The sequence below is a fragment of the Symphalangus syndactylus genome, chromosome 24 (assembly GCF_028878055.3).
Source record: "Symphalangus syndactylus isolate Jambi chromosome 24, NHGRI_mSymSyn1-v2.1_pri, whole genome shotgun sequence".
In the NCBI taxonomy this organism is placed as follows: Eukaryota; Metazoa; Chordata; class Mammalia; order Primates; family Hylobatidae; genus Symphalangus; species Symphalangus syndactylus.
The window spans coordinates 21,406,669-21,433,499 of record NC_072446.2 but is presented as its reverse complement, the minus strand read 5'-3'; the positions used below and the strand labels follow the sequence as shown (position 1 = coordinate 21,433,499).

Sequence of the window (26,831 nt, the reverse complement as noted above, 5' to 3'; positions counted from 1 at the left end):
TCACATTGGTGGTATGCTGGAGGGGCCCCAAGACCACCCTCAGGATTGACGGTTCAGTAGGAAGCCTCACCAGGCCTCAGCATACGGTCATCCTCCTGGCTGTGACTTATGATGAAAAGACACCAAGTGAAATCAGCAAAGGAAGAGGCTCGTAGGTGAAGGCAGAAACCAGGCACAAGCTTCCAAGAGTCTCTCCTGCTGCATCACACAGGATACCTAATTCCCCCAGCAACGAGCTGTGACAGCACATGTGAGATGTTGTCCACCAGGGAAGCTCACTAGAGACTTGGGGCCTGGGATTTTTACTGGAGGCAGATCATGTGGCAACCTCGGCCTGGCAGGTACCAAAATTCCAGACTCCCAGAAGGAGCTCAGGTGTTCAGCATAAACGCTATTCTTTGTATAGGTATTTTAGGCACAGAAGCCACTCTTACCAGTTAACGGTGGGTAGGACCCTCATGAAATCTGAGTTCCCAGACTCTAGCCAAGGGCCAACCTCATAGGGACTTTTTCTTGCCTTCCAAAGGATGGTGGCCGGGTTTGCTGTGCTAACTCTCTTTGGCACAGGTGGTACATGTAATGGTCATCTCTCATTCTTTTTCTGACATTTGGGTATTCAACCTCCCTTCCCACACCTGGGGAATCTCCCATCTTTTGAGACAAAAATCCACCTCTCATGATAGAAGCTGAAAATGTCACTCATTTTCCCAGCCAGCTTTGCAGCTAGAAGACAGTCACATGATCCCAGTCCTGCCAATCAGATGAAGCACTCAGATTTTGAATTAGAAGCTAGTAACATAAAGAAGGTGGAGCCTGGGCAACATGGCAAAACCCTGTCTCTATAGAAAACACAACAATTAGCCCGAGTGATGGCTCACGCCTGTAGTCCCAGCTACTTGGGAAGCTGAGGTGGGAGGATTCATTGAGCACAGGAGATCCAGGCTGCAGTGAGCTATGATTACATCACTGCACTCCAGCCTGGGCAACAAATCAAGACATTGTCCTAAAAAAAAAAAAAAAAAAGAAGAAGTTGGGAGCACACTTGTAGTGAGGGGTTGCAGCAGCTACATTCTATTTCTAGGGGTGGTGGCAATGGCAGCAGTTCTGCTGTCAGAGGCCGTTGAGCTAGTGGTGGTGACACCTGTGCCCAGCACGAGCTTCCAGAAATCTTCCCTGGGCCAGTTCTGCGGGATGCTTTGAACCCCGCCCCTGAGTCTCTGGCCCTCCGGGAGTCTCGGTGAGCTCCCCGTTCACTTCTTTCAGCCTCTTGTCTTTAAGTGAGACAGGCTTGGGCTTCGTTTCATTTTGTTTGGGTTTAGGTTTTGTTTGGTTTTGTTAGGAAGATAATTTTAAGATGTACTCATACATGATGTTAAACAAAATTGAGTCACAGGGTGAAATGGTCCTTTTTTCATTCTTTCTCAGACTTTCTGCTTATTTAGGAGAAAGTCTCTGTTTGCTTCTAGAGTCCTTAGCCCCTTTAAGCCATTTCTAGCACTTGCACATTTCCATTTTAAATAAAGAGCACGCCTGAGGCTAGGATAGTATCTAGCTAGAATTTGATAACATGGATATTGCAAAATGTTTATTTCATGGTTACTTTCTATTTATGGCAAGTATTACATAGCAATGATACAATGTTTCCCTTTAAGATCATTTAAGAAAAAGTCCTAATCCAATTCCTGACCGTGAAGTAAATAACAGCACAATAGTGTAAGGATAAGGTAGTATCAGGAACATGGTTCTTGAATGAGAGAAGTGGGGGGAACGATGTAACTGAAACTCACATTTGGGGTCTGTAAAAAGTTGTAGCAGATTCAAGAATATGGTTCTTGAATGAGAGAAGTGGGGGGAATGATGTGGCTGGAACTCACATTTGGGGTCTGCAAAAAGTTGTAGCAGATTCTCAGAAACAGTAGCCAAGCTCCCTGAAACCTGAGGGCTGTGCTGGGGAGCTGGGAACCCCTCATACCCCGCAGGGGAAGATATGGTGGCTGCCCCCTCCGCGCCAGCATTGTATCCATGGCATGCGGACAAGAGAAACCCCCCAGGGCCGTCCCAACTTGGCTGCAACTGGAAGGGATGGTGAACATTGTCCAGCCAGCCCTTCTCATTGCAGAGATCCCGTTGGGGAGGATCTGGGTTTCAGGACCAGCCTCAGGCCTTGCAGTGAATCTGGACAGGGTCAGACCATGAGCTGGTGGGTAGGGGTTCTGGATCCTCCCCTCGAGCTGCACTGAATGGCCCCCTGCTTTGCTTAGGTCAGTGCCTTCTCACTCACTCTCCAAGCTGCAGCCACGCCGACTCCTCCCTGTCCCTTCAGCTTAGCAAACACCCTCCTGCCCTAGGGACTCAGCCCTTGCTCTTCTCCTCCTGCCTGGAAGGTTCTCCCCACCCACCTCCCACCACTGCCTGGCTGCCTGGCTCCCTCTAGGCACCTGCTCAGGGAAGCCTTCCCTGACATCCTTGGCCAAGCCACCCTCACTGGTTGGCACACACCACCTTGGTTCACTTTCTTCACAGCACTTCTCCTCTGGGGCTTGACGTTTAAGATTCACTGAGTGTCCATTGTCTCCCAGTAGAATGTGAGCTCCCTGAGGGCAGGGACAGAGCAGCTATACAATTTGTGGGACCCAGTGCAGCATGAAAATCAGGGCCCCTGTCTAAAAACAGTTAAGAGTTTCCAGACAGCCACAGCAGAGCCTTAAAGCAAGCTCGGGCCCTCTTGAGGCCCAGCTGCTGTGCTTCTGCACATCCCTACAGCCTTGCAACTGGCTCTGGCCAGGGACTTTGTCTTGCTGACCACTGTGACCTGAGCATCAGAGACACAGCCTGATGCATAGTGGGCCCTCAATGAATATTTGTTGACTGAATGAATCAATGAATGAATGAACTGATGGCTTTAGTTGCTGCTTCATCTGCAAACCAGAAACAAAATACATGCATCTAACTATTGATGAATGAGATCAAGTTAGCCATTAAGATTAAAAGAGAGAGTCAAATGCCTAGGAGGGCCCTGCCGGGCTGGCTGTGAGAGCAGCTCTAAGGGCCTCAGGAGCCTTTGGGGCAAGGCCGTGACCAGTGGGGTTCTGCTGTACCATATCACCCGCGCAGCTTGTGTGCAGCACAGAGTGAAGGAGGTGCCAGAACAGAGGCAGGACCGGGAGCCAGGAGGCCTCCCCAATAGTCGGATAAGCACAGTGGTGGCGGAGGAGGATAAGAGAGAGAAATGGGATGCGCTGATCCATGCTGGGAGGATCACGTCCAAATTGCACACATGCAGTGGGGGAGATTGAAAGACTTCAGTGATGTTTTATGTCTCTAGAGTGATACCTTGTGGTGTAGGTTCCAATCATCTGGGTCTCAGAATCTGTCCTGGTGTTGTCACATGTGCACATGCTCCATGTTCCAGCCCTTCCCCTAGTCCTGTGGGACAGAGGAGATGCTTTATGCTGAGAGCACCGCAGACCCCATAAAAGTTAAGTGTATTTATATATAACAGGCAGGTCTGGAGAGACGGCAGTGGGATAGTTATGAGAAGAAATGTAGCCTTTGGAAGAAGCCTCTTAGAACCAGTGACATGGAGCCACGGACTCCTACTGGAGGAAGGCTTGCCCTCTCTGGAACCCGGCAGGTTACAGTCTAAGCTTGCGGTCGCTCTGAGGGGTGAGAGGAGATGGATATTTCAGATCCGGCTGGGGTCCTCGGTCATTAGTGGCAATGTGAGGTGGTCCAGAGAGCATCTTCCCACGGCAGAGATAGCTGGTTCTTTTGGAGATTACCAACATGTGAAGTGAGGAGAAAAATAATAATACGAAGAGAGACCTTGGTGGAATGTTTTATATGCCAGGCACTGTTCCAAGGCATTTACACATACTCATTTGTTTACTTCTGACAGCAACCCTGGGAGGTAAGTACTAATATTATGGCTGGGAAAACTAAGGCACAGAGAAGCTAATTACTTGCCCAAGGTCATGGGCCAGAAGGCAGCAGAGCCAGAGTTGGAACTGAACATCTGGCTCCAACTCCTTGCTCTTAACCACTGCTCAAGGTCAGGGACCAAGGGCGCCACTGTCTGGTGTCCTGATGGCTGTGGCAATATGAGTTTGCTGCACTGGCCAAAATGCTTGGAGGCCTTTGCAGGCAGCCTAGACCTTATTTCATCCTTAATGATGGACACCCAGAACCAGCCTAATGGTGGGATTTGGTGTGAATGATCCCATTTGATTCTCATGCCCACCCTTTACAGCAAGGGCTGTGATTGTCCCCATTTTACAGACGAGGAAACAGGCACACAGTGGTTATGCACCTTGTCCAAAGCCCCATAGCTGCTAGGCTACCAAACTAGGCTGGACTCCGGGACTGACCAAAGCTGTTGCAGATTCTTCACGTCAGCCACTGGGCTTTTCTGTTTTTCTGAAACCTTTAGGCTGTGGGGCTGTCTTTCTATGGCCTTCAAAGCCAGAGCATCCTTGTTCCTTCAATAGGCATTGAGACCAGAGAGGTTAAACACTCTGCCTGAGGTCACACAGCTGGTGAGTAGAAAAAGGGGATTCAAAACCAGGCTGGTGCATATCCAGACTTCATGCTTGCTTTCCTTCCATGCTTCATTTCTAAGCAGTTTAGACTGACCGTGGTTTTAAATTCTAGGGCATCTTCCTTTTTAAAATGGACTTTCCCATGGGAGGGGGCGCTAGGGACAATCTATAGCCAGCCCAAAACTTGGACTGGGGAGTCAGAGAGGTCTGGGTTCCATTTCCAGATCTGTCTCTCAGCAGCAGCATGGCCACAGCTGGTCATACTCCTCTCTCAGCCCCCATAAGATGACAATAACAGCCCCACCCCAGGATGTCAGGATGAAGGGAGGTAATAACGAGGCTACTAGAAGAGTTCAGACTCTACAATGTGCCTGCATGTTCCATTATCTAAATCAGTAGAACATCTCTGGAAGGAAGTGAGGGAAGGCGAGGAAGAAGGGAGGGAACCATTAACATGGTGGCTATTAATAGGCCCTCGTCAATCTTCAGAACATCCTTCTAAAGTACAAAGAGCACAAAAAGCAAATCTACCCCCTTTGCAGGCGGAGAACTGAGAAGCTGAATGTGCAAAGGGAGAGCCTTCCAGAACAAACTGTGCTCACTCACATAGATTTCTTTGCTTCTTTGTTCTTAATCATGATCTTTTAAAATTTCTTTCCACCGTTAAAAATGTCAGAATTTCAACATGACAAAGTTCAGGACAAACCCTGGGGAGGAGTGGCTCGGCTCCCTCTGCCTCCCGCTGTGTCCTCCTGGCCGGGCTCCCCAGGACTGTCTGCCAAGATCCCCACATCCTTGAGGCGGTGTGCCCTAGCACAGAACAGTCTCTCCAGGGCTGCCAGCAGCAATCCCCCACAGATAACATGTTCTCTTCCCGAGTCCTGGGCTCACAGAACATGTAACCCTCGTAGGCTCAGGGGCTGATTCTGGAGGACTCTGCATCTCTTCGCAGAAATGCCAAATTGCAATGTCAGCCTGGACATCTTCCCAGGGAAGTCCAGGTCTTTGCAAGGGATGGGATACCTGTTGGACAAATTTCTAGCTAATTGATTTTCTTAAGTCTAGCCTTGCTTCCTAGAAGCTTAAAATCGAGTAGGGAGGCGTCCTGAGGGGGCATGTGCTGTTTGGTTTTAGTATTGCTAACAAATAGTGTCATCCTAAACCCCCAGAGTCCTCTGCCTCCACCCAGGCTGTTCACCTGGGATCCCTTGGACCTCACTGATGTCCAACAACTAAAGGGTTAATGCCTAGCCCAGCAGGGGATACTGCCCAAAGCTGGAGTCACAGTTTGTTCTGATTTAGTCAATACTTGCCTCTCCCTCATGACACCGATGGTTAAATATTTAGAATGTTACTCCAGGGGCAATGTATACAGTCACGAAACAAGCCACAGTAAATAAAGCTGCAGAATGTCTGTCATAAGGGCCAGAGCCAGTGGCAGTGACCCCCCCCACCACCCTATCCGATCGGCAGCAAGCTGCTTCTCTGGAAGATGTCCATCCTCTTCCTCAGGCCACCTCCACACTGAGCCAGTCCTCTTCCTGTCTCACCTGGATTCCTCCCTTAGCCTCCTCTGTGGCCTCCCTGCCTCTACCCTCACCCCTGAGCTAATCCGTCCTCCATACAGCAGCCAGAAAAACAAGTTCGGTCACACCAACCCTCTGCTTAAAACCACCCGTGGTTTTCTGTGCTCAGGGTCAGGCTAAAGCTCCCAGTTCCCTTTAGAGCAATCTCTGCAATGTGCAGTTATACATTTGTTTGTTTTGTTTATTTTTGGTCTCCATCCTGGAATGGCAGGCCCAACCAAGACTCTAGTGTTTATATCCAGTGTCTAGCACAGTGTCTGGCACACAGTAGTTGCTCCATAGATGTTTGCTTAGTCAGAGAAAGAATAAATGAATGGATGACTGAGCATTCACCGTGAGGTCTACAAGAGCCCAGAATGACCGGGATGTTTCCTAGGCAGGTTATAATTTGCAGAGGCAGAGAAGAGATTGCCATTCAAGGCAAAGGAATGGTCAGGGCAAAGGCTGGGAGGTGGTGTATAGGTGGCTTCATCTGCCCTAGAGGGCTCTGTCAGCAAGAAGACAATACAGGGAAGGGACTGAGAGTGTGGGATTCTGAGTCAAAGGCCCTGGGTTCAAGTCCTGGCTCCACTATGATTAGCTGATGACCTTGAGAATGAGGTCACCTTTGTTTGACTCAGTTTTCTCATCTTACAAATGGGACAATGATGATCTCTACCTTATAGAACTGTTTTGAGGACTAAATGAGATCATAAGTCTGGGTGAAAAAAAAGGATCAATAAATGTCAGTGAGTGTGTTTGATTCTGGGAAAGAAATCACACTTGCCAAGTATTTTCTGTGCAGGGCATGTACTGAGCTGCTCATTTAATCCTTTTAGCAACCCAGTGAGGTTTACTTTTGTATTTCAGTTTGACAGATGAATGTGACATTCTCCCGTCATGGGTATCCCAGCACCTGGTTTACTGTGGTTGATTCAGTGCAGTGAGGTTTAACCCTTGCCTGGGCATTAGAATTACTTCCCACCACCAGCCAGCCAAATAAATCAGAATTATTGGGAAAAGGCCCAGGTGCCAGTATTTTGTAAAACTCCCTAGATGATCCTAATAGACCAGCCAAATGGTCTAAGTTTGGATGTGAAAGCTGTGTGGTTGTCACAGTGAGCCCCAGGACTGGGGCTAGGACTTGAGGATGGGGGCTGTGAGTCACTTCTTACTCTGACTACTGACAGCAAAGCCAGACAAGTCACTTCATAGAGGAGACTCAGAAAGCTGTTACCACCCAGTGTGGGCATGCCTGAAGTGTGGCTTTCAAGTCCTCAGCAATATTGCTTGGTGGAGTCTTCAAATCACAAGCATCCCTCACTTTTATGGGGCTGTCTGCTCCAGGCATCCAATCTGTATTAGTGAAAGCTCCCTCTCCTTCATAGGAGGGTGTAACAAAAGGGAACCCAAGACATATAGAGATTTTCTCTGTGCTTGTCTGGGGGCTGACTGTTCTCAGATCTTATTGAAAGAGGCCAGGCGTGGTGGCTCACATCTGTAATCCCAGCACTTTGGGAGGCTGAGGCGGGCGGATCACCTGAGGTTGGGAGTTCGAGACCAGCTTGGCCAACATGGAGAAACCCCATCTCTACTAAAAATACAAAATTAGCTGGGCATGGTGGCACATGCCTGTAATCCCGGCTACTTGGGAGGCTGAGGCAGCAGAATCGCTTGAACCCGGGAGGTGGAAGTTGCAGTGAGTCGAGATCATGACATTTCACTCCAGCCTGGGCAACAAGAGTGAACCTGTCTCAAATAAATAAATAAATAGCTTTGGGGCCTGAACCTGACTTTTCCTAAAACTGCTGGACTGCTACGTTACTTTCAATCCCTTCCTATAGCAATTTGCGAAATAAGTCATTTCTCTAATTAAAAAACAAACCAACCAACCAACCAACCAACCAACCAACCAACCAACAGGATGCCTAGTTAAATTAGAAATGTAGCTACACGATGAATAACATTGCATGATACAGTAAAAAAAAAAAAAAAAAAATTATTGTGTACCTGAAATTCAAATTTACCTGAGTGTTCTGTAGCTTATCTGGCAACCCTACCTGGGCCTCACTTTCTGGGGCTACTTCAGAGTTAATAGCATGGACATTAACACCACAGACATCCTCCTTGGAACCCAGCTCTGTCCTTTAAGTGGTAACTGAGCTGCAGGAAAGACATTTAACTTTTGAATGGTAAATGCTTCTTTTCCCATAAGCAAATACAGATAATAATAGTACCTGTTTCTTGTGATTATTGTAACTGTAAAATAAAATCATCTATCTAAAATACATACTAAGCACTCGATAAATGGTAACTGTTATTATATTTACTGTATCAGGAAAAAATAGCAATGTATTTTTGGTTTATAGCGATAAGAATTATAAATTCCTTTTATTCTGTCTATAAGAAGAATGTATAGATATTATGGAAAATTAGAAAATGCAGATAGATATGAGAAAGAAATAAAATCTTCTCACATTTTTAACATTTGGTGATTACTCTTCCAGTTTTTTTTCTTAAAAATACATCTGTGTCTGGCCAGGCATGGTGGCTCATGCCTGTAATCCCAGCACTTTGAGAGGCTGAGGCAGGCAGATCACCTGAGGTCGGGAGTTTGATACCAGCCTGACCAACATGGAGGAACCCCATATCTACTAAAAATACAAAATTAGCTGGGCTTTGTAGCACATGCCTGTAATCCCAGCTACTTGGGAGGCTGAGGCAGGAGAATTGCTTGAATCTGGGAGGCGGAGGTTGCGGTGAGCCAAGATGGTGCCATTGCACTCCAGCCTGAGCAACAAGAGTGAAACTCTGTCTCAAAAAAAAAAAAAAAAAAAAAATCTATCTATCTATCTATCTATCTATCTATCTATCTATCTATCTCTGTACGGAAAAGTTAGTTCTGTGCTGTGGGTCCTGCTTTTTCTTTTTTTTTCACTTAACATTATATGACAGTTGACCTTTGAACAACAAGGGCTTGAAGTGCGGGGGTCCACTTATAGAAGGAGTTTTTTCAGTACAAGTGACATCCAGCGTGCCTGCCTCACCTGCTTTCCCTTCTACCTCCTCCTAATCTTCTGCCTCTGCCACCCCCAAGACAGCAAGACCAACCTCTCCCTTTTCTCCTCCTTGTCAGCCTGTTCGACATGAAAAGAGGATAAAGGTCTTCATAGTGATCCACTTCCATTTGATGAATAATAAATATATTTTCTCTTCCTCATGATTTTCTTAATAACAGTTTCTTTTCTCTAGCTTACTTTATTGTAAGAATACAGCATATAACACACACAACATACAAAAATATGTATTACTCAACTATTAGTAAGGTTTTAGTCAGTAGTAGGCTATTAGTTATGTTTTGGGGAAGTCCAGAGTTCTGTGAAAATTTTTGACTGCATGGAGATCAGTGCCTCTAACTCCTGCATGGTTCAAGTGTCAACTGAATAAGTATTTCTCTAAGTTGTTAGATATTCTTTGAAAATCTACTTTTCACTGTACAGATATAGACAAATGTATTTAGCCAATCTTATGCTGATCATCCAAGTTTTTGTTGCCGTTATAAATAGTACTGCAATGAGCTCTTTATCTTTGATTAAACATTGCACTAGAGCTCAGTTGGCCCCTCTGAAGCCTGTCTCAAAGCACGGTCTTCTGGTTTGTGTTTCTGGCTGCCTGGCTGCTGCTTTTGCCAGAGCACCTTGCCAAAACCCAAGACAAATGGATTTCAGCCTTGATGGGTAGGCCCAGGGCTGCTCAGAGGCCCATTTTGTCACTCTCTGTCTTTTGGAAGCAGAGCTGGCTCTCTGCTGAAATGTACAAACACAGAATCCTTTTTGATCAAGGGGAGATCCTTTTCTAGCCTTGGGACTCAGTCCGTTCTGTTCCTTGTTGCATGTGTGCCATCTCCGTTGATTGTCGTTGTCTTTCTTGTTTCATGGAACTGGAAAAACAAAACCAAACCAAAAACCTTCCAAGGTTCTCAAGTCCTCATATCCTTAAAAATCCATCAGAAAGCCCTGAAGCTTCCGCTGCTGAGTTTGCCTTTTCCAGCCTTGCCTGATCTCACTTGGGAACATGACTACCCAATAACTCAGTTGCAGCAATGATGGGAGAACAGAGCCACCAAATACAAGCAACGTCCCAGAGAGAAGGGTGCTTACAGGCAGCGGTGAGGCACACTGAAGCAATCAGTCCTGCTGTACAGGTTTTCTTAATGTTTTGACATTTTAAGTTCAGAGAACATAGCTTGGTTTTATAAAATAGTTTTAGTCGAGAGGGCAGAGGGCACAAAAGTCTCCAAACAAGTTCTTCTGGGTGGAAGACACTATGAGTGGCTCTTTACCTGCTTTGCCATCATTTTTGCCCCAGAACCTTATGGAATATATTAAGTCACTGCATGGGTCCACTTATCCAAGGAGTTTTTTCAACACAAGTTACACTCAGTGTGCCTGCCTCACCTGCCTTCCCTTCCACCTCCTCTGCCTCTGCCACTGCTCAGACAGCAGGACCAACCCTTTCCTTTTCTCCTCCTAGTCAGCCCGTTCAACATGAAGAGAGGGTAAAGATCTTTTCAACGATCCACTTCCATTTGATGAATAGTAAATATATTTTCTCTTCCTTGCAATTTTCTTAAGTTTCTTTTCCCTAGCTTTTCTTCCTGCAATTATTTTTGCACCAACTTAATAATATTCACTGCAGATTTGAGGCAATGAATTGATTTAATTGTAGGGCTCATTTGAGCCCCTAGCATGTCTTTCTGTGTGCACAATTTTTTTTCTGAACTGATTGAGTTTAAAAATGTAATAACTTTGCCCAGACCCACACAGCCATTTTCTTCCCAGGGAATCAATGTAATTTGCATGTGTTATTTGGCCACAGGACATCCTAGAGGAGTGCAGCTCTTGTTGATTTTGCAGAGCTGCTGATCACCTTGTTAGAGAAGTCAGGGCCCAGGAGGGCAGCCAGGATGATGCAGGGCTTGTCAATTTCCAGGTGAATTCAGCAGCCAAGTGGGAGCGGCAGGTGCTGGTCGGCTTGAGTTTCAACCTCATCCTTCATATGTGCCTGCTTTGAGACTTTGGTAAGTTACTTCAGCTTTCTGTGCCTTATTTTCCTCATCTGTAAAATGGGATAATAATAGACTCTACCTCATAGGATTCTTTTGACTCATAAATGAATTATTACACGTTAAGCACTCCAAACACTGCCTAGTTCATTGTTAGTATTATTTATTATGCTCCAAGTGGTATTTGGACTTCTTAAATGAGAATCACCAAAAGCAGGGCTTCTCAAACTGTAATGTGCACATAAAACACCTAGAGATCTTGTTTAAGTACACATTCCGATTTAATAGGTTGAAGGGCGTGCCCGGGAGTCTGCATTGGCAGGTGCGGGGCTATCACAGGTGATAGCCAAGATGCTGTGTGAAGACCATGCCTTGAGGTTCAAGGACTTTGAAGACTTAGGGTAAAATTGCAGATTCCCAGGCCCCAACCCAGACCGTTGGTTTCAGGACCTCTAAGGGTGGGTCCCAGGATCCAAGTGTTTAACGAGCCTCCTAGGTGATTCAAACACACCAAAGCTTGACAGGCTAGAATGAGTTAATTTTAGTGTAAGGAAGATGTGGCTTGTTCATAACCTTTGTGGGAGAGAATGTGTCATTCTGTGTTTAGGACTTAGGTTTCTTCTTCTCTCCTTTCATTTTCCTTCTTCTCTTTCTTCATTCCTCCCACGCCAGGCAGCATAGCTCAGTGGTTAGAACATCTCCTCTGGATTTGCCTCGCAATCTCACCATTAGCAGTGATACCTTTATGGAAGCATGTGCTATGAGAGGACTGTGAAAGGGAACCCAAGGGTTGACTTGAGAAGCTGGCAGTCATTGGCCAAGTCCTGACCATCTTGGGCTGACTGCTGCAGAGGGTGCAGGTCAGAGTGTATCATCATATATGTTCTGGCCACTGGCTTTGGACAGTAGTATGTGTGGGTGTTTGTTCTCCTCTGGATGATAAACAGCTCGACAACAGGGCCCCTTTTTGCTCTTCTTGGGCCTTCCCCAGCACGAGACTTGACATCTGAGCTCATGAATGCTTCCTGAATGAGTGAATAAAAGACATGCTGCAGCCACTGAGTCATTCACCACTAAGCTATTGTGAGCTGAAAGGAACTCAATGGTTCATAAACACTGGCTTTGACCACCTTAGCTCAATTCAAGTCAGCAAATGTTAGTGATCATGTATCTTGCATCAGGGCCCATATCCTAGGCCACAGAAAGGCCTGTGGGGGCAGCCAGATCCGGTAATTATAATTTCTCTGTAAGTTTTCCTATGCCTCACTTATATTTGAAGCATGATTACAATGGAATGCAACTGGCCGTTCAATCAGTATTTGTAAAATAAAAACGAAATCAGCTCTACATGCTGTCATTTCCAAGATTATGTTCATGGAGGTACTCTTGTTTTACCTTCACAACCACATTATGAGGTAGGTATTATTATTAGTGTCCCCATTTTACTGATGGGCAAACTGAGGCTCTGAGAAGATAAGTAACTTATCTGGCACCTGGCAGTGGGGAACTTGAACCCAGGTCTGGAACTCTGCCTGTTCCATAGGCTGGAGGTGGGGCACAGGAAGCGGGTCGTGGACGGACTTGGGCAAGATAAACAGAGGTGCAGTTCCCCTGGGAAAGGCGGGGGGATGCTGGTCATCGGGACACAGCTGAGGTTGCCATGCCGCATCCCTTCCTCCAGGCATGCACAGCATCGTGGGAGGGGGCTGGTCTGTCACACCCTCAACACTGAGACCCATCAATGAGAAGAATTTCCTGAGTTTATAAAACAGCAACAGGTTAGGCAGCATCATGAGTGAATTGATCACTAAGCTGAATCTTACTTAACTCCTAGCTTTAAAATAATCAGCAGGATGGAGAACAAAAAGCCACAAGTGTGTTTACACACAGGCACCCCTCCCTGCAGGCCCCAAGGAGAGGTTCAAATCGAGGCAGCCTTTCCTGTGGGCGTGGGTGAGGTGCCCAGCACAGGAGCCAGCTTTGCACTTAGTGCAGACTAGACAGCCACGTAGTTTAGCAGGGGCAGCATTGACAGAAACCAGAGAGCTGTAAATGCCACACTGGGGTGGCTGGGCCACATGTGCTATTAACCAGACAGTCTTGTTCCATGTCTGGAGTCTGAGCACATTTTAGGCCCTGGTGGCTGGGCAGCACCCTGTGGGGACCGTTAACCACTTGGCTGAGACCCATTGGGCAGATGCCTCTGAATCTATGCTGGTTTGAACCCCACCTGGGGTATTTTGTGCTCTTAGGGACACCATAGTAATTGATGTAATATGCCTAAGATGGACTGAAACTGTCTGATATTGGAATAAATTCAGCCTCACTGGTAATAAAAGATAAGTGCATGAAAACAAGATGTCATTTTATTATAATTTTCCCTGGCCATTTGATTATAATTTTTAGATTGGCCAAGATTAAGAAAGATGACAGCTCTGTGGGCTAGAGGGTGGAGAGACAAGCCCTCTCCTACACTGATGAGGGGTGTCAGGATTCTGTAGCAACACCTTTGAGTGGGCATAACCTTGGACTCAAACAATTTTCCTTATAGGCAATAACCTACGAAATAGTGGGATATACGCACAAAGATCCACGTGCCAGGATATATGTTGGAGGATTTATATTTGGAGAAAATTAAATGCGCAATGAGAGGTGAGTAGTTAAATATATTTTGGTATATCCATAGAATGAAATTCCAGGCAGTCATAAAATGATGCCGGCTTTGATGTGTTGTTATGGAAGGATATTCCAGATACATAATTGAGTAGAAAATATAGGTTACAAAATAATATGTATAGTATGAGCTCATTTAAAAAAAAAAAAAAAAACCCCAAACTATCTATATCTACATGTGAAAAATGCGTGGAAATATTAACAATAGTTATCTTTGGGTGATGGGTTTATGGATGAATCCTGTGCTTTCTAACATTTTTAAAAGGGAAAGTGATTACTTGAATAACACAAATGGACTGTCTTTAGAGGCAAGGGACCAGGCTAGTAAGGCCTGCAAGAGGGTGGCATGGCAGCTGAAAGGAGGGTGCTGGGGTTACTGTGCGCCTGGGTGTAGCTTCTGCTCAGACAGGAATTGTGTGTGGGGCTCTGGGCAGGTGGTGCAAGCTCTCTGAAACTTGGTGTCCTCATCTGAAGAAGGGCGTCTGATGATACCTATTTCACAGTTGTGTTGTGAGGATTAAGTGGGATAATTTCTGTAAAGTACTTGGCACATGATAAGCACTCAATAAATCTTAAATATATATAAATATTCTATCAATATTGAATGCTAGCATTATCTACCTCTCCAAACACACACACACATTAATCCACATATCTAAAAGAGTGGACTGATTTTCCTTTTCTTTTTGAAAACATTTTTAGAAACTGATGTTTATTTTCTGTCAACCTTATTTCCACGTTGCTTAAGAGCCTGTGCAAAAACAGTGTAAGGCCATTCAGTGGTTGGTCCTACCCATTCAGTGGCCTGAGCAGGGGGAGCTGCAGACCAGTCTTCCGTGGCAGGCTGAGCGCTCCAGTCTTGGGTAGGGAACTGCCTGAATAGGCACAGAGGGCACCTGCACGCCGTCAGACCAGTCTGCAACCTCAGGCCAAGTAGCAGTGAACTCAGGAGCTGGAGCAGTGTTCATTCACCCTGAAATTCCTCCTTGGTCAAAGCCTTTTCAGCAGCAGCCTGCTCTTCTTTTTCAATCTCTTCAGGATCGCTTTAGAAGTAGAGATCAGGCATGACCTCCCACCGGTGTTTGTGGGCAATTGTGCCGCTGCACGGGCAGAATTTCCCGGGCCAGCATCCACATCAAGCCCACTGAGTGAGCTTCTTGTTGCATGGGATGGCAATGTCCACATGGTGCAGAGGAGAATGTGTGTGACACAGAGCAATGGTAGGGAGGTTATAACATAAGATGCCTCTGTGAGAGGCTGGTGGCCGGTCCTGCAGTCAGTAACCACAAGAACCCGTGGATCCTGGAAGATTGCCTGGATCTGGTTAGTGAAGGTTCCAGGAGTGAAGTGGCCAGCAATAGGAGTGGCTCCAGTGGCAGCAGCACACTTCAGCACGGCCCTCTGGCCAGTGCTACTGGAGGAAATGACACTGACATCAGCAGGGTTTTCAATGGCAACAATGACACAAGCTGCCAGCAGAAGCTTCTCCCAGCTCCTCTTTAGATTTATGATGTAGATGCCACCACTTTTCCTCTTGCAGATGTGCTATTCCATTCGGAAGTCAAGGTTGGTGCCACCTAAGTGGGTTCCTGCTGCAAGGAACTTAAGGACATCCTCCTCTTTCATTTGCAGGACATCAAGGCCTGTGGACATTGTGAAAGTTTCCCTTTAAGTTATGACGGGAATCCTGAACAGCGCTGTATGGACCCCTCCGTGGGTAGCAGGGAAAGCGAGTAGACTTGTTTTCTAAAACTCCCAAGGATGGACTCCATGGACAGCATCACAGGGAGACCAACGTGCACTCCAAATTAAGAAGAATCTCCTAGCTTTCCAAAGGTAAAGATGGGAGCCCTGTCCCTGGAAGTATTCCAGTAGCTTGTGGGTAAACAGATGGCAGAGGTATGGGAGGTGATATCTGAGAGTCAGATGATTGGATTGACCTAGCCAGTGGCATCCCCTTCAGCCCCCACATTGAAGCCATTGGCAAAGGGGATGAGAAGCTGGCTCAGGGCCAGGCAACCTGGGGCCTCGCAGCAGCTCTGCCCCTTTCCTAGCAGGTGGGATGCTGGGAGACCTCTCTCCTCTCAGTCCCAGTATTCACAGGGCTAAAATAATTTCTGCTGTACAGTTGTAAGAATTGAAAATAATGCAGTCTAGCTCCTACTCTATTAGTGTTTTTGTTCTGAAAATAGTAGAGCTAGGACTTGAGCAAGTATTCCTCCATTCATTCATCTGTGCCTGCATTCATTCACTAGACAAATATCTACGGAGCAGCGTGCCCAGCTTCTGTAACAAGCAGGGCCCCTGGAAGGCTCCCAAGCCCCACAGACCTGCTGTCGAGGGTCTGCAAAATCCGAATCCCACTGTCAGGCTTTGTTGTCGTGTTCTGCACAGGCAGCAAAGGGCAGTGCTCAGTGATGATGAAGCTGGGCTCCTTGCCAGAAAGACAGCAGGAAGTTTTGCTGCAACGTGCAGGCTTCCTTAACACAAGGAGGGAAATAAGGAAACCCCCATGACCAATTTCATGATGGGGGGAGTTATTCCGGCCATGCTAAGATGATGTGCTGGGATAAAGGGCATCTCAGCTCTCCCTGCCTCTTCCCTCCTCCCCGCCATTCCCGAGCTGTGAAGGTGGCAGGAGGAAGAGAGCTTGGAACCACGGGGACCCGGCTTGGGAGGGACTGTTCCTTCGGGACTTTCTGCCTCCCTAAGTCTACTTCCATCTCAGCTCCAGCTCAGCTTCAGGTCTCTGTCACAGATGTCCCCAACCTTGGCTCATTTGCCCCATCCAGCAAACACAGTCACCCTGTGACCAGGGGCTTACCCCTGCGTTATGACTGTGTGCAGGTGTCAGCTTGGCCTCTGCCACACCCAGGGTCCTCTTCAAAGTGGGGTGTGTGGAAAGGGAGTAGCAGTGCTGCGAACCTTAGAACTTTGGTTTCACAGTCTTTTGCCTGTTTTATAACATGCGGGATAGACTGGAAAAGCGGTATCCACAGCTGGGCGCAGTGGCTCTCGCCTGTAATTCTAGCACTTTGGGAGGCTGAGTCAAGTGGATCACTTGAGGTCAAGAGTTCAAGACCAGCTTGGCCAACATGGTGAAACCCCATCTCTACTAAAAATACAAAAATCAGCTAGGCGTGGTGGTGGGCACCTGTAATCGTAGCTACTTGGGAGGCTGAGGCAGGAGAATCGCTTGAACCCAGGAGGCGGAGGTTGCAGTGAGCCGAGATCGTGCCATTGCACTCCAGCCTGGGCTTCAGAGAGAGACTGTCTCAAGAAAAAAAAGGTGGTATCCACATGCAGTTTATAAATAAATGCATATATAATTAATAATTCAAGTATTAATTAGTAATAAAAAGGAATGATCATTGCTTCTGAGCTGCTCCTGGTTCATCACACCAGGGGCAGCTCAGGAGCTACGGTCATTTCTTCCTTTTTATTCCTAATTAATAAATAATAAATAATATTAATAAATAATTAATAAATATTAATAATAATCAATAAATTATATATTATATATAAATATATATTGTTAATTATAATAACAGATGTTATATTTTATAATTATAATTATATTTTATAATTACGATTATATTATATAAAATATGTATTTTATTATATATTTTATAAAATATAGAATTATATTTTATAATTAATCATATTTTATATCTTATAATAAATTATATTATTATGTGTAATTATGACTATATGGCTGGGTGCAGTGGCTCACACCTGTAATCCCAGCGTTTTGGGAGGCTGAGGTGGGGTCACTTTGAGGTCAGGAGTTCAAGACCAGTTTGGCCAAGATGGCAAAACCCCATCTCTACTAAAAATACAAAAATTAGCCGGGTGTGGTGGTAGATCCCTGTAATTCCAGCTACTCAGGAGACTGAGGCAGGAGAATTGCTTGAACCCTGGGAGGTGGAAGTTGCAGTAAGCCAAGATCATGCCACTGCACTCCAACCTGGGCCACAGAGTGAGACTCTGTCTCCAAAAAAAGAAAAATACAAAGTTATGACTATATAATAATATAATTATTATTGTATAATACCATAACAATAAATAATAATAAATATATATTAATAATTGATACATATTAAAGGTGAGTATTTAGCAGTTTTTAAAGTTAGAAATGCATGATCAAAGAATTCAGAGACAACCATCAAAGACCTGGAGCAATGGCTATTTATTCCTTTTCTCAGGGTTCTCTGAGCAGAGCTTGCTCCTGGTTGGGGTTCTTAAGTGTTTGTGAAATGAATGAATCAAGAAATCAGACTCCTGGTCTTTTGGGAGGCTGGAAGCAACTTGAAGGTTCATATGTGTTGTGTCAACTGAAAAAAAATCACAAATTTATAAATTTAGAAAGGAGACTATTTCTTATAAAGGATTATAGCCTGGAAGGTGGCCATTCTGCCAGAATGGGAAAGATTGCCTCTGGAGGAGGCCATTAGTAGGCACTTTGAGGAAGGGAAAAACGAGACGGGAATTCATGAATGGGTTGGCCAAGTAGATATATTCAACGGGTTACAGGAGGAGCTATGAATGTTCATGAAAGGGGTTCTGATGTATGCATGAACAAACGTGTACTATGTGTAGCCTATGTTCTCTTTGGGAAGGAGACATTGTTTAAATGCATTCTAGTTAGGCCCTATAGGTCAAAAGGTGAAGCAGGGCCATGAAGGCACTCAGTGTACAGCCTCTATAAACCGGTCAGAACCTGTTTATGGCTGGCAGTCTCTTATCGGGAGGAAGTTACTGAAATCAGTCTCTGTCCTGTTAAAGCTGAAGTTGTGGCTTGTGGCACAGGGAGTCAGTTAGTCAGCATATGGCGTAAGTTGCAATTGTTCAGTGTTGCTGATGTTGAGGTCAGTGCTTGTTGAGATGCTAGAGAAAAAGAGAAGCCTTGTGGTCATTACCTGACTACAGTAGTTTCTTTAAGGATGGGGATGTGTGACTTAACCCTTGCTCAGCATGGCCTTAGATCCTGTTTATAATTTGGTATCTTATTGCCAGAGTCCATTCTATCAGTCTTATGATCTCTATGTTCACATTAATGTTGGTCAGTTATTGTGTCTGAGCCACAAAAGGGAAGGGGTTTATATGGAGTCTGACCTCCTCTCCCATTGTGGCCCAGAACTCAGTTTTTATGGTTCCTCTGAGCTTCTCTTGGCCAAGAGGGAGGTCCATTCAGTTGGTTGGGGGGCTTAGGATTTTATTTTTAGTTCTCAATTGAGATAGAATAATCCATCTTACCTCAATTCAAAAAACAATGATCAGCGGTCACTGTCTGTGGGCTATGTTCCACATCTGAGGATTAGGGGTTCCGAAGCCATGTGTCCCTTCCCTCTAGGAGCTTGCGCTATAGCAGGGGCAGGAAGACAATGTACATACATGACTCTAACAGTTAAAAGTCACAGACAAGGGAATGCACTCGAATTCTCTTTTATTTATTTTTAAAATTTATTTTATTAAAAAAAATTTTTTTGAGACAGAGTCTCACTCTGTAGCCCAAGCTGGAATGCAGTGGCGCCATCTTGGCTCACTGCAACCTCTGCCTCCGGGGCTTAAGCAGTTCTCCTGCCTCGGCCTCTCGAGTAACTGGGATTACAGGTATCTGCCACCACACCTGGCTAATTTTTTGTATTTTAGTAGAGATGGGGTTTCACCATCTTGCCCAGGGTGGTCTCAAACTCCTGAGCTCAGGCGATCCGCCTGCCTTGGCCTCTCAAAGGGCTGAGATGACAGGTGTGAGCCACCACACCTGGGCTAATTCTCTTTTTATATGAAGACTGTCTGATCATTAATATTTATTTCTCAACCTTGTGTAGTGAAGATAAGGAACTGGCAAAGTATTTCTGAATCTTTGGTCATTTGAGTGTCCCATTTATAATTTTTGCCCTATTTGCATAAGACTATATGCATTCAAATGATATTTCCCTTTAAATTGACTTTTTACCTAAAAAGGAAACTATATTATCACCATGGTTGAAAAACCAGTATCGCTTGCTCTAAAGAGAAAGTAAAAGTAAAAATAAACAATAACAAGAGCTAGTATCAATTTAACACTGCATCCATGTAATGTTCTAAGCACTCACTTCCTGCTCATAACAATCTGCTGAGGTAGGTGCGGTTATTACCCACTTTACAGAGGGGAAGGCTGAAGCTCAAAGAAGCAAAGCAACTCTCTGCAGTCACAGAAGTGATAAACTGAGGAGCTGGAATTCCAGAGTCCAAGCTGGTGACGAGCACGGTGAACTCCTCTTCTCTGGCCACCACCCCACTCTACAACAGCGTGTACAAATTATGGCCATGGCCAGATCCAGCTGGCCACCTGTTTCTGTGCTGTTCCCAAGGTAAGAAAGATGTTTTCTTTTTTAAATGGTTGGGAAAAAAAAATCAAAGAAAGAATAATATTTCATGATATGTGAAGAATACTTCAAATTTCAGTACCCATAAATAAAGGTGTATTGCAACACAACCACACTCATACTTTATGACATTCTGTCTATAAACTTTATGACTTTTTATCTATGGCTGTCTTTGCCTTTAATTGTGACAGAGACCACGTGGCATACAGAGTCTGAAATAGTCTCTCTCTGGCCCTTTGCAGGAAGTATTTGCTGACTCCTGATCTATAAGGAAAATTCTAGCCGGGCAGTGCGGCCACTGACCTAAGGCCTATTGTTTCAAAAGGAAGTGTTAAAGAACTAGTAACACCAAACAGAGACTCCTTCATTGATGTAATGGGAAAGATGAATTGAAAAGGGAGTATCTTTCTCGATAGCTGGATTTAAAGATTTTGTTACTAATTGCTGGGCTCTTGTACTCTTAGAAACATCTCATGGTGGGCTGGGCGTGGTGGCTCGTGCCTATAATCCCAGCACTTTAGGAGGCTGAGGCTGGAGGATCACTTGAGCCCAGGAGCTCGAGACCAGCCTGGGCAATATAGCGAGAACTTGTCTCTACTAAAAATTGAAAAGTTAGCTGAGCATGGTGGTGTGTGCCTATAATCTCGGCTACTCGGGAGGCTGAGGCAAGATGATCACTTGAGGACAGGAGGTCAAGGCTGCAGTGAGTTATGATTACACCACCACCACTGCACTCCAGCCTTGGCAACAGAGCAAAATATTGTTTCTTTGGGGTTTTTTTTTTTTTTTTGAGACAGAGTCTTGCTCTGTTGCCAGGCTGGAGTGCAGTGGCGCCATCTTGGCTCACTGCAACCTCCGACTCCCTGATTCTAGCAACTCTCATGCCTCAGCCACCTGAGTAGCTGGGATTACAGGCACGTGCCACTACGTCCAGCTAATTTTTGTATTTTTAGTAGAGACGGGGTTTCACCATGTTGGCCAGGTTGGTCTCGATCTCCTGACCTTGTGATCCGCCCACCTCAGCCTCCCAAAGTGCTGGAATTACAGGCGTGAGCCACCACGTCTGGCCGTGTTTTATTAAAAAAAAAAAAAACAAAAAACATCTTATGGTTCTTGTTTTATGGAACCTTGGTTGCTCCAGGTAACGTCTAAAAATTGTTCCAGCTCAAACTGTCTATATTCCTGAGAGCTGGGTCATTATTTCTTCCAGCACAGTAAGATACTGTGAATGAAGTAGTTCAAGGGCCTGGCTAAAACCTTCTCCATCCTGCCTAGTGCTAAAGGGTCTATTTTCTTTCCTGGCTTCATTTAAACTGTGAGTTTCAGATTTTACTCTTCAATGTGGCCAGGAAATAGCGCCTTTGGTACAACAACTTGAATAACTTGAATCTGCCCAGCTGTGGCATGTATTGAAATGCATCTTCATTACTGAAAATCTAATTTTGTTTCTCAAAATCTTCGCTGGAAATATTGAACTGGAGCAGAGAATTAAATTAGCTCAAGTTCAAATGTGGTTTGCTGTCATTCGAGCAAAATGGGTCTCTCTCCTGAATTTCTACAACTTCCTGTCCATTATTTTGGTGGACTTTCCTGAGGAAAGTGGTAATTTGCTGAAATCAAAACATAATAAAAATGGCCCCCATTTTCTAGGCTCTTAAGCAGGTGGAACTGACTTTATTCAAATCCCAGAGGAAAGATGAGACACAGACTTCCGTTCTCTGAGCCGGCCACTGTGTTGGACAGGGGACACTATTAGGACTTATACTGGTTTTTTACAACAGTTTTTTTTTCTCTTTATTGTTTTTCTTTCCTCTTCCTCCTTTCTTTTTCTTCTGCTTCTTCTTCAAGAAAGTGTCTGGCCAGGCGCAGTGGCTCACGCCTGTAATCCCAGCACTTTGGGAGGCCGAGGCGGGCGGATCACAAGGTCAGGATATTGAGACCATCCTGGCTAACATGGTGAAACCCCGTCTCTACTAAAAATACAAAAAATTAGCTGGGCGTGGTGGTGGGCGCCTGTAGTCCCAGCTACTTGGGAGGCTGAGGCAGGAGAATGGCATGAACCTGGGAGGTGGAGCTTGCAGTGAGCCGAGATTGCGCCACTGCACTCCAGCCTGGGCAACAGAGCGAGACTCTGTCTCAAAAAAAAAAAAAACAAACAACAACAACAACAAAAAAAAAAAGCGTCTGGCTGTGTCACCCAGGCTAGCTGGAGTGCAGTGGCATGACCACAGCTCACTGCGGTTGTGATCCTCCTGCTTCAGCCTCCCAAGTAGCTGGGACCACAGGCACACATCGCCATGCCCAGGTAATTGTTATTTTTTTGTAGAGACAGGATCTCACTACATTGCCCAGGTTTGTCCTGAACTCCTGAGCTCAAGCAATCCTCCTGCCTTGGCCTCCCGAAGTTCTGGGATTTTGAATGTGAGCCACTGCACCTGTCCTTCTCCTTGTCTTTTAAACAAGCACAAATCTAACATAACATCTGTGCTGCCTGTTTCTCCTCACATGTCCCTCGAGGCCCTGAAAAGTTGGCCTGCCCATCTCTCTAGCCACAGAAAAGTTTAGCAACTTGCTTAAGGTCACTCAGTAGGACATGTGAAAAGCTGGAATTTGAATACAGGTCTAGCTGACTCCCGAGCCTGGGCTGTCCGGACGTTAGAGCCCCTGGATCACTAATGTGACCATGGACAGGGCAGGGCTTGCATGCCCACAGGTGCTTGCAGTAAATGACCTTATCCTCGCAGAGGAGATGACCAGGGGACAGGATGAGGCACTGATGGCATCTGCTGCAGGGGCCATGTTTCCCCTCCTTCTAACCTTCCAGGGGCACCCTATCACCTTCTGGGCAAAGTCTCAACTTCTGAGCATGGACTTTCCTTCAGAAAGTCTTCCTCTCTACTGCCTCTGCAGGGGTTTGTATTTTTTTTTTTTTTTGAGATGGGGTCTCACTCTGTTACCCAGGCCTGGAGTGCAGTGGCGCAGTCTCAGCTCACTGCAATCTCCGCCTCCAGGGTTCAAGCAATTCTCCTGCCTCAGCCTCCTGAGCAGCTGGGATTACAGGCCCATGCCACCACACCCGGCTAATTTTTGTATTGTTAGTGGAGACAGGGTTTCACCATGTTGGCCAGGCTGGTCTCAAATTCCTGACCTCAGATGATCTGCCTTCCTTGGCCTCCCAAAGTGCTGAGATTACAGGCATAAGCCATGTTTTCTTAAAGGGCCTGAAAGAAATTTTCACCTTAGCTGGCCACCTACAGTTTCTGTTGCAACTTACCCATCGATTCAGCTCTACCCTTGCAGCAGGAAAGCAGCCCGAGGCAATATGTAAATGGAATGAATATGGCAGTGCTGTAAAACATGTATTTACAAAAAAACGAGCATTGGCCGGATTTGGCTCAGAGCCTAGAGTTTGCTGATTCTTTTATGGTAGATGGGAATTGGACAGGTAAGTAGGAATGGGAGTATTATGAGGATGTTGCTAATAATAATTATAAATAATTATCATCAAACAAAATAACTTAAACATGCCCTGGGGAATAGGGAGAGCCCACCTGATCTCTAATTACACAACACACGCAGACGAGATCCAAATTCATTTCCTGAGTATTGTGTTTTCTCTCCGAAAATCTCAAAGCAGCATTTGTACTAGACAAAATTAAATTTGAACCCCAAAGAGATCTATGCTTATACAACTAACTGCCTGGTTTAGCCCATGGTTAATTGAAATCATTGGAGAATTGTTTGAAAGTGGATTTTGTTCTCCTCCAATCTGGGGCCCAGACCCTATTCTTGTCATTGTAATCAAGTCCTATGGTTCTATTGCTTCGGAGAGCATCTGTCAGTAACCGAGTGGATATTTAATTCTGTTTGCCATTTGGGGTAATTTTCCTGAGAGCTGAGATCAGCCATTCTATCACCAAGGGTAATTGTCTTTAATTAAAGGTCTCAGTAAAAATAGGTTAGCCTGCCATCCAGAAAACCTCTTTGCTTTTCTTAATTGAAAGAATCCCAAATGTGAATAGAAATTTTTGGTTTTTTCCTTGCCTTTAGTACCTGCTTCAAAATAATACTCTGCTTTCCAGAACAGATTTTGGAATGGGATAGATCCAGGTTTAAATTCAAATTTAGTTATTTACCTATTATTTGGGGGACTTGAGGACAATCCGTTTTAACCTCTCAAAGTTTTAGGTTACTCACCCACAAAATGGGAATGCCTAACTCCTTCTCACTTACTCCATCTCCCCACCTCCATAATAAAGATAATCACAAACATTTACAGAATGCGCCTATGTGGCAGGCACCTTGGAGAAAATGTTACAGTTATCATTTTGTTCAATTACCACACAACACTACGAGGATGAGATTATTATTATCTCCATTTTAAAGATGGGAAAACTGAGGCACAGAAAGGCAAAGGACCCCGTTAAAGTCACACGGCGAGTGAATGTCAAAGCCAGGACCTGCAGAGACTATGATGGGGGAGAGCACTTGGAGGGGATGGGAAGGAACTGTCACAGGGACAGGTCTCATCCTCACTAGCGCTCACTCCATTACTTGCCGAATACATTGGGAGAAACACACCCCTTCTCTTGACCCGGCTCTTTTGCACACTTCTGGCTTCTGGCTCCTCAGCCAATTGATATTTCTCTGTTTTGTTCACTTCCATGTGGCTGACATGGTGAGACTGGGCCTGTGTGTGCCTCATGCTTGGGAGGTGCCTCCTAAACCTTGGAAGTCCCTACAGGATCGGGGAGGGCTCAGACAGAAGGAAAATAGGGCATGGGCTGCTCTAGACTTTATGGGAAAAGCAAAGGAGTTCTCAAGGGTCCCATGGCATATCAGTTAGGATATGTTTAGCTGCAAGTTACAATGTAATGAACTAACAGTGACCTAAGCAATCAGTAAAGGAATTTGGAGGTGGGTAACTTCAGGGTTGGCTTGGTGGCTTCACTGTGTCACCAAGGACCAAGTTTCTTTCTGTCCCTCGGGCCCACCCTGCTGAATCTGTTGACTTTTCATCCTTAGGTTTGTGCCTTGGTCACAGAATGGCTGCTACAGCTCCGAGCATCCCATCCTTACACAACCTCATTCAAGGCAGAATATAGGAGAAGGTCTTGTGCCTATTGCTACTTTCATCAGGGAGTGAAAACCTTCCAAGGAGCAAAAAACCTCACCACATCTCCTCTTAATGTCTCATTGTTCAGAACAGGGCCATAAATCCTAAACCAATCAAACCAAGCTAAGTGGAGTAAAATGACCATGCTGGGGACCATCGAGTGTCATTCTTTTGGGTTGGGTTGGGGAGGGGCTCACCTTCCCTGTACATGATGGGCCCTGCACAAAAATGAAGGCCCTGTAATGTTAAGCAAGAAGAGGAGGGACCACATGTTGGGTGGGTAGGAACCACCTCTGCCACCAAGAGGGCCATGGGGATAAGCGGATTAGAAGCAGATCAGTCAATTTCCTCCTCTTGCATGGACCTAAAATAAGATGCCCTGACTCCCCGGATTAGAGAGACCCCACCCAGGGAAAGAGACTGAGGTCCCAACTCATAGCTGAGTCCTCCAGGCTGCATACACTTCAGCTGACTGTGCCTCAGTTTCTCACCTGTAAAACTGGGATAATATAGTACCTGCCTCATAGAGTTGCTGCAAGGATTAAATAAGTTAACCCACTTAAAATGCTTAGAGCTGTGCTTAGCAGGAGATGCATATAGTATGCATATTGTCCACTATGTTTATCGGGGCCAGGTTGGTACCCAAGATAACTGACCGTCTCAATTCATCTGGGACTGAGAGGGCTCCCAGGACATGAGACTTTCAGTGTTAAGGCCAGAACCACCTGGGGCCAACCCAAGATGAGTTGGTTACTCCATGGGAAACACACACGAGCGGAGCGGGGGTAGGGATTGAGGCAAACTGGGGAGCGTGTGCCCCGGTCATTTGGTTCCATCTGGTTGTTGCCATATTGTCGGCCCAGTGTGTTCAGATCCAATTTTTCCAGGAGAAGCCTGACAGCTGGATTTGTAGGTTAAATCTCTGAATTTTTACATATTTTTAACATTAAAAAACAAAACAACAAAACACTGCGTGGTCCAAACAAAACACCTTTGCCGACCAGTGTGGGCCCTCGGGCTGCCATTTTACAACTTTTTCCTCACTCTTCTCAGCCCCTCTCACTTACATAATGGATGGGGTGTTTCTTGGTTTGGATACATACGTTATTTCCTGCCTTCCCAGAGCGGCTCTGTAACTCAATCTTATTTGTTTCTGCAGGAAGTACGGGACGGAAATTAAAGGAGAAAATGGTTCCACAGGTTTGGTGGCTACAAAAAGATTTCCTCGATAAACACTGCCCCCAGTCACTCATTTGTGAATGCTGCGTGATGTGAAATTAAACTCGGGCAGAGGTGCTGTGGGTGATGATGTCTTGGTGGCTTGGGGAAATGAAAGCCATTCATCTCAGGCAAATGTGACAGGCAGGACCATTGGCTTTCCGTCACCTCTGGGCTGCCTTCCCATGGTGGTGGCCTATGCAGGCCTTATGTTTTTGCAGCAAATTTGTAATGAACCAATCACTGGCCTTCATGTCAGGCAACCTAGGAAGGTTTTGGAAGTGG

The 26,831-nt window shown here is 45.6% G+C and overlaps 1 long non-coding RNA gene across 2 annotated transcripts; it reads left to right on the top strand.

The window, feature by feature from the left end:
- The first annotated feature begins 286 nt into the window (after positions 1-286).
- LOC129474781 (uncharacterized) lies at positions 287-26,625 on the top strand. 2 transcript variants are annotated; one of them, XR_010119330.1, is made up of 5 exons: positions 287-341; positions 13,720-13,820; positions 15,474-15,677; positions 19,993-20,197; positions 26,488-26,625. It is a non-coding gene; the product is annotated as an uncharacterized lncRNA (long non-coding RNA). The 2 variants fall into 2 exon arrangements; XR_008654634.1 differs by lacking the exon at positions 287-341 and adding an exon at positions 11,093-11,183.
- Positions 26,626-26,831: the final 206 nt, after the last annotated feature.